Source organism: Solanum pennellii, chromosome 3, assembly GCF_001406875.1.
Source record: "Solanum pennellii chromosome 3, SPENNV200".
Taxonomy (NCBI): domain Eukaryota; kingdom Viridiplantae; phylum Streptophyta; class Magnoliopsida; order Solanales; family Solanaceae; genus Solanum; species Solanum pennellii.
The window spans coordinates 27,815,721-27,824,549 of record NC_028639.1 but is presented as its reverse complement, the minus strand read 5'-3'; the positions used below and the strand labels follow the sequence as shown (position 1 = coordinate 27,824,549).

The 8,829-nt window shown below is 33.7% G+C and overlaps 2 pseudogenes; one reads left to right on the top strand and one right to left on the bottom strand.

Annotated features, from left to right (window-relative positions):
• Positions 1-3,863: 3,863 nt before the first annotated feature.
• On the top strand, positions 3,864-4,877 carry LOC107013290 (annotated as a pseudogene).
• A 456-nt stretch (positions 4,878-5,333) lies between these two features.
• Positions 5,334-5,912, bottom strand: LOC114076528 (annotated as a pseudogene).
• Positions 5,913-8,829: the final 2,917 nt, after the last annotated feature.

Here is an 8,829-nt window from a genome sequence, read left to right as displayed (position 1 = left end):
ATCCCCCCCCCCCCCCACCTATACCCAAATCCCTGAGACACACCTAACCTTTGATAAGGTCCTATTCCCCCCCCCAACTTTTTTTCACTTAATTGTTTACCACTTTTGTACCTGCGTGGCAATAATAATCAGAAAGGTTGAAAGCTTTGTTCAACGCGCGCTGGGCCCCATTTTTTAAATTTCTAAAATGTGAGCTATCAGCTCAATGGACTTTTACACTTCCTAAAACTCCAAAAAGTTGTCCCTTTACATTTTCAAAGTTCACTTTACCAAAAAGAAGAGAAAGAAACAGGGAAAGAAACAAGGAAAGGTTAGATTGATTTTAGTCTTCAAAAAATTGAATTCAGAAATTTTATTTCAAACTCATAGTTGATTTTCGATGTTGGATTTTGATACTTAGTCTTCATTTCAGTCATGCATGATTTCAATCGTACATCTGTGGGTTGATTTCATTCATCTAAGTCAGCAAGAATCGTGGTTGAGTTGAGTTCAAAGGTTAGTTTTTTCTTGATTTATTTTGTTTTTTGTTATTGTTATGCTTAGATTTTGTAGGGGTTATGATATGTTGTTAAATATTGGTTTCGATTTTTGAATGAAATGTATCTTCATACTTATTTTTAGGGTTTATATTATTGTACTATTAGATATAAAATTTCGTATGTAACTTGTTATTAATATATTCATATTGTTACATTTTTTATTATGGCGTATGTAACTTGTCATTCATACATTTATATGTAACGTCTTTTGAGTGTGGGTTGGTTGGGTGGTATTATATATGTGTGAGTTATGTTCTCCTTTTAAACATGCAAGAAGATAATGACAAGTTGGGTGTTGTGTTGTGTTGTATTTTGGGTTACAGTAAAATAACTTCATGTTGGGTGTTGTATTGTGTCTGTGTGGGCGTGGGGTTAAAGTTAAATAACATTATCCTAAGAAGAAAAATATATGTTGGGTGTTATGTTGTATCTGTGTGGGATTACATACCTACTTCTAAGAGGACAAAGATATGTCGAGTATTGTGTTGTTTCTCTGGGGTATTGTGTTCTGTATGTGTAGGGTTAAGTTATAGTTACAATAAAAAAAATTGCTTCAACTTGAATTGTTTTTACATTTATTTGGGTGTGTGTGTTTCTTTAGTCAATTATTGTATTCTATTAGTAACATGTACTTAATTATTATTAATGTTTATGCATATAGGTATGAGTGGGTTTACATTCATTACTTTAAAGTTGTATCATGGTGGGTCCTTATTGTATGAAGGTGATAAAGCAAGATATGTGGGTGGGTTAGTGAGTGAATATTATGATATTGATATGGATACAATATCATATTTTGAGATTAGAGACTACATTAAAGAACTACGGTATAGCCCAAATTGCAAATTTAGTATCCGGCCACCTAACAGTTGCAGCATAGGATATATTGACAATGATGATATTCTTTAGCTATGTGTAATTGTTTGCAAAGTGGGGATGCTTTGGAAGTATATGTCCACATGCCTCGAGAGGAAACTGGTGCAACTTTTAATGAAGTTGGGACCACTGAGGCTAGTGGATATAATGAAGTAGGTGAGGCTGCTTCTAATGGGGTAGATGTAACTCTAAATACTACCTCAAATATTCCTTCTACTTCAAACTCAACAGCTCCAAATACTGATCCATCAGATTCTAAAGATAGTGAATACTCTGTAAAAGGATCTGATGAATCAACTGAAGAGAGTGATGATTTTGAAGATAGTGAACTACTTGAAGATGATCAATATGGAAGTGATGTTCATGAGGAGTTGATTGAACTGAGGGCTGAGAAAAGATCCTTTCTGAGGAGGAGAAAAAGAAGGGAGAGAATTCCTGCAGATACTGAAGAAGTACCATGTGGTAATGCTGGAGCAGATCTTGGGTTTGATGAGACTGCTATCAATAAATGTACTTTAGAAGGAAGGTTGGGGGTGATGAACCATATTATGCAAGTTCTGATGCTTGTAGTTTTGAAACAAACAGTTGTCTAGAGGAAGGTCAAAAACTGAAGTTGAAATTGCCCAACACAAAAAGGAAAAAACATACCACAGAGAGAGTCAGATTTGATCCCAACATTAAGAAGATTGTGTGGCAATTGGGTATGGTTTTTAACATTGTAAAAGAGTTTAGATTGGCAGTCACTAAGTATGCAATTTAAAGAGGGGTTCAGATTGAAAAGTGTGTGAATGAGACAACTAGAGTAAGGGTGAGATGTTGCAAGGTAAATTTCAAATGGTTGTTATATGCAAGTTTGGACAAGAAGACTAATAACTTTGTTATTAAGACTTGCATGCTAGTCCATTCATGTCAAAAGGCTTTTAGGAATTGTTTGTGCAACTCTAAATTCATTGCTAGTGTTTCTAAAAAGAAAGTTATTGAACAACAAAATATCAGAGTGTTCATGTTGCAAGAGTTAATCCGGAAGAAGTATAATGTGCATGTTGGTAAGACCACAACTACAAGAGCAAGAGCTAAAATTTTGAATAAAATTATGGGTGATCATGTTAAGGAATTTTAGAGAATTCTTGATTATAAGGATGAGTTGCTGAGGTCTAATCCTGGGAGTACTTTTGTGGTGAATCTAGGTGAAGCTAATGAATCTGGTAGGCCAGTATTTCAGGCATTTTACATCTGTTTTGCCGCACTCAAAATGGCATTCATGTCAGCTAGAAAATGCATTGGTCTGGATGGTTGTTTCTTGAAGGGGGTATGCAGGGGTCAATTACTTATTGCAGTGGCTAATGATGGCAATAATTAAATGCTTCCACTTGCTTGGACTGTAGTTGAAATTGAGAACACAATAAGTTGGAGTTGGTTTATTTCTCTGTTGAAAGAAGACTTGGGATTAGCAGATGGAACAAGTTTCACCATTATGTCAGACATGCAAAAGGTAAACTTATTTTTAATTATCTGTTGGTTTATCATTTTTTCGACTTAATTATCTAATGTTTGTTGTAACTTGTAGGACTTGATATAGCTATTAAGGAGTTGTTGCCAGCTTGTGATGAAAGAAGGTGTGCTAGGCATATACTAGCAAACTGGTCAAAGAACTGGAGAGGGCTCCAAAGGAAGAAGAAATTCTAGAAGTGTGCTAGAAGTACTTTTGAAGCGGAATTCAGAGAAAATTCGCACGAGTTGTCTAAATTAGGTACTGGAGGTACAGGTATAGTGGATGACCTAATTTACTATGCTAAAGAATATTGGTACAAGGTGTATTTTAATTGTGAAGTAAAGTCTGATGCAATAGATAATAATATGTGTGAAAGCTTTAATGCTTGGATTTTGTCTGCAAGGCATAAAACCATTATTAGTATGCTTGAAGAGATAAAGATTAAGGTCATGACTAGGTTATCTAGGTTAAGTGAATTTCCAAACTCTTGGATAACCAATTTCTCTCCAATGGCAATAACAGTATTAGAACAAAATATTGATAAGTCTATGGCATGTAACATTGAGTTTAATGGAGCAACTGTCTATGAGGTTTTTGATGGATACAAACAACACACTGTATGTTTTATAAAGAGGGAGTGTAGTTGTAGATCTTGGATGTTTAAGGGAATACCATGTGCACATGCCTTAGCTGCAATGTTGCATAAACAATATGACCCACATGATTTCATTCATCCATGCTACTCTAAAGAAATGTACTTGTGACTTACTCACATTTTATACAACCTATGAATAATTTCCAATGTGGCCAGAATCATAAAAATCATCTTGTTTATCCACCAATGATAAAAGAAATGTCAGGCAGACATAGAAACTTGAGAAGGAAAGAGGTTGGTGAAACTAAAGTGTCTGGTAAACTATCTAAAACTGGACTAACTATGGCATGCAGTCTTTGCCATGTTAAAGTTAACAATAAAAGAGGTTGTCATTTACGAAGGAGTGATGGAGTTGGTTCTACTGCCGGGAACAAAGAGCTACCCCTACTTCAAATGTTGAAGAACCATTAAGTTCAAGATAGGGAAGGGGAAGACCAAAGGTACATTACTATTTTGTCACTTACTTTTAATGTTTAATCAACTTACCAATATAATATATGTTTTTTTGCAAATTAGAAGTCAACAAATATTGAGAGTAAGCCTGTTCCAAAAAGAGGGAGAGGCAGACCTAAATACACAAGTACATGTGCAAGTGGAAATGCAACTGCAACAAGGGATTCACCAACAACTACTGTACCTCCAACAACTTCAAGAACAACAAGAGCTACAGGAAGTGCAAGTGCATCAACGGATTCACCTAGAACCACTGCACCTCCTACAACTTCAAGAACACCAAGACATTAAGCAAGTGCAAGTGTAAATTGTGTTGGAGTATCATCAAGATCCAGGAGTGGTAGAGGAAGGGGTACGGGATTGGGAAGTGCAGGAAGAGGTAGTAATCACCCACTTGAAAGTTGGTTTACATGTTCTCAAGGTAGTACAACACAGGGTGTAGACCAGAACACAAATGTTGCACCAAAGGAAACTGCTACTACTAGGATAGAAAGGGTATTGAAAACACAACTCAATTTAAAAGGTCAAGAGTAACTGGAATGGGTGTGTTTCAAGATGAAAATATTTTCAGAACTTTCAATGTAAGTATTGTGATGCATTCATATTGTTTGTTCTCTAATAACTTACATATTTGTTCTCTAATAACCTTAGTTCTCTAAAAATTTTGTAGCCTGGACTGCCAAGTAGCAGAATATTAGCCAGACCAAAGAGAGTTTTGAGATCAAGTATTGTAACTGGGGATGTTGGTTTCAAACCAACAAGTGGATTGAAGTGGAAAGGAAATCAGGCAATCACAACTAGAAGGCTCCAGCAGATTAGAGATCAATCAAGGCTTTCAAATCCAAAAGCTTCCTCCTCTTGACAGCCTCGATACCCATGGAAACTATAATGTTGATATCAATGGTGTTTTATTAGTACTGTTTTGGTGGTTACTATAAGTACTATTTTGTTTCATGTTTGAAGGAAAAACAACTATTTCCTATTTTTATTGTATGTATGTATGAAATAGTACTGAAATTATGGGTACTTATGCGATGAGGAAACTTTGTTTTGCGTATGCGTTGTGACTTGTATATTCTGGGCACTTTTAGACTTTGTAATGAAAATTTCCTCTTAAGCAATGAAATTCTGGGCACGTATGCGTTGTGACTTGTATAATTCTCTCACGAATGATTAATACCTCTTGCTTTACTTCATTTTATAAATTCTAACACAAACAAATGAACATGGCAAATAGAGAATTAAGACTGTTTCAAACACAAAAAAATTCAATTTTTCATTACGATAGAGCAAATAAAGGTTTCAATACCACACAAAATTATGGCAATTTCATATGATCCTTAAACCTACCAACTTGGGTTAGAAAACAAACAAATATAACAACAAAATAAATCATCAAACAACAAAGGAATTTCCCAAAACAACAACCTTTATCTGTTTTCTTCATTTTCATCCCTTTCATCTTCTTGCTCTTTCAATTCACCCATTTCTTTTACATTGTCACCCTTCTCCTTTGAATTGATGTTGAGATTTTCATAACGATTTTGAATACTTTCACCTTCATCCAAAGGAATTTTCTCTAGTTTTGACTGTTCAATGTTGGAATTATCAAGCTGTTCCAATTGCATCTTCACACGCTCATAATTTTTTTCTAACTCCTTAATCCTATCACCAATTTTGGAAGAATAAAACGAGATCTTTCATCGGCTGTCTCTCCATCTGAGAAATTACAGTTTGTGGCCTCATAGTGAGGACAAGACCAATATTATATTCCGGGATTACGATCTCACCAAGACGTCTGTATTTGCAATAATATTCCATGCTTGCAGCGCACTTCCGCATTAATTATTGAATCATTCTCATCCATACACAACTTATTCAACTCGTATTTTGTCATAACCTTAACATTTATACACAAACATTGTGAAAAAAATCAGAATTAATAATCGACATAAAAAGGTGTAAAGAATATGATAAAATTTACTTTACCTTTTCAAATCAAGGAGGCTATTTAACTTGAATGATAATGGAGTTTTTTCAAAGATGAAGAAAACTAATAATAGAGGTTTTTTTTCAAAGATGAAGAACACTGATAGAGAGAGAAGAAGACAATTGCGTTCTTTTTGATAAACGTTAATATTTATTTTTGAGTTTTTCTCAAATTATTTTAACACGTCGCCAACTTTTATTGGTCATTGTTATCTGAAAACTTCACTCACGCGCCTTACATGGGTGAATTCACGTATATTGCCACGTAGGTACAAAAGTGGTAAACAATTAAGTAAAAAAAAGTTGGGGGAGGATAATGGACCTTATCAAAGGTTAAGTGTGTCTCAGGGATTTTGGGTATAGGATGGGGGGTATTTGAGTATCATCCCCCACTTTTATAATTAGTCATAGATAATAATTAGGGTAGTAAATAATCTATAGAATAAAGGAAAACAAAATAGTGGCGTGATTGTAGGAAACGTTGTAACGATAGTTTCAGGATTTCATGAAAATTTTCTTAGTTTGCTATAAAGTTGAATAGATGATAATGTAGGAATTTTTAAAACATTTTAGCATGTAAATCTTTATATTTTAATGTTGAATTTGAATTGAATTATGCTAGTTGTCAGTGTTGTAATTAGCTTAATGGTTGACTGAGGATTTAAATTATATTATGAGGTGGAAGCTTCGATGGCCATATGTATAGTAATTGTTGACACGTGAATGTTCATAAAAAAAATTGAGGCCAAACGTTGCTAACCATTAAGAGAGTAGTGATAGGTTAATAAAATTTAATATCTATATGTCAAAATTGGGATTGGATTATTTTTTTACATTTTGTCTTCTTTTTCGTAGTCGAGGCTACTTTGGTAGATTATAAATTAAATTTTTCGATATTTCTATAGTTATCTCGTTATGAATAAGATTTTTTATATTTTGAGATAGATAATTAAATATTATGTGGATTATATTATTTAAATATGGGAAAATGCACAAGTATCCCCTCAACCTACGCCCGAAATCCCAGAGACACACTTATACTATACTAAGGTCTATTACCCCCCTGAACTTGTTATATGTAAATTTCTATTCCTTTTCGGCCTACATGGCACTAGCTTGAAAAAAAAGTCAACCAACATCGGCCCACAAGATAGTTCCACGTAGACCAAAAAGGGATAGAATTAATAAAATAAGTTCAAGGGGGTAATAGGACCTTTGTATAGTATAAGTGTGTCTCTGAGATTTCGGGCATAGGTTGAGGGGGTACTTGTACATTATCCCATTAAATATCATTAAGGTTATGTGACTTGGAGGAATTAAGACTTACTCATAGCCTTGAATTTAAGAAATATCAGAGTTGACATATTAATTGATGTCAAGATTAGGGACTTGAATATAGATTTGTGCTTGATATTTTTGTGATTTAGTCCAGAAGTATATCAATATGAATGTCTATGGACTCTTTCTTTTTATAAATATTGTATACATGATAGATTATTGGAAACTTGAGGCATTAAGGAAAAGAAAAGCATTGGGAAAATAGCTTGCTTCACTTGGTTCTTCAGTCGAGGTAATTTATGGTTTACTTTATGTGATAGAGAGACCCTTAATAATAATAGTCATTAAGTGATATTGTGAAATGTTCTATGTACTTGGTTATTTTGGTTTGGGTAATTAATGTTTGTGATTGGTCCTAAATCCCAAGACCTCGAAACCCTTAATCTCAACTTCTTGTATTAAAGTGATGCCTTGAATAAAGAAGGTTTGGTGAAATGTTGAAAATGGAATTGAAAGTGATGAAAATTAATGATGAATTAACTATGTGTTTGGATTGGGTATCACGAGTCGGCGTGATAGTACTGGATTGGGTGTCATATTCTGACATGATAACATTAAAGGAAAACATATTAAAACAACTTAATATACTTAATCATAAAGAACTCAATTCTCAAAAGAGCTTGGTGTGGAGGCATGAGTCCTCATGTGTGTTCTTGATATTGTTAATTGATTATTACTTACTTTAGTGTTTTTATCACTTGTTCATGTTATTTGTTGTTTGCCTCTTGCTAAGTGTCATAGTTTATTTTATACTATTACTTATTACATATTAGTTCTTATTTTAAGTTGACCGATGATATGTACTCAATATATGTTTCCCTGTACTGACCCCTATTGACATCCCTAAACGGTGCAACATCACGTTGACTTAAATAATAATCAATTTTAAACAAATAAAATGAATATTAAAAGAAATGTACCAAACATAACCAATGTCATCTAAGAAATGCAATTTGAAAAACAATAATGATTTAATAAATAAAATGAACAAATATTTGAATGTATACAATCTAATGTGACCAAAAATTAATATAAACAGAATAAACCGATAAAAGTTTTAATATCTTGAGAAATAAGGATAATTATCAACAAATTGCATTAATATTGCAAAACATGTGTCACGACCCAAGGGTTCCCCCTAGATGTAACATGGCGTATAGAAATTGGAAAACAAACCACTTAGCTCTCATAACTAAATAAATAGAACAAAATGAGCAAAACAATATCCAAGTCCAAAACATTTTATAAAGAAAAGCGGAAGTCTAGACACTTTGCCTCATAATAGTCATCTATTACAATAGAATGAAATTGATTTATCCCATATATCATGTCCAAAATAGAAATACATGAAAGAAACTGAAATACAATAAAACTCCATCACCCAAGACATGAAGACGACCAAAGTTCGGAAATCAATCAAACTCGACACTAGCCCCTAACCTGATGACTCTAACTGTCGAACCTTGCATTGGGGGGAAATGTAGGAA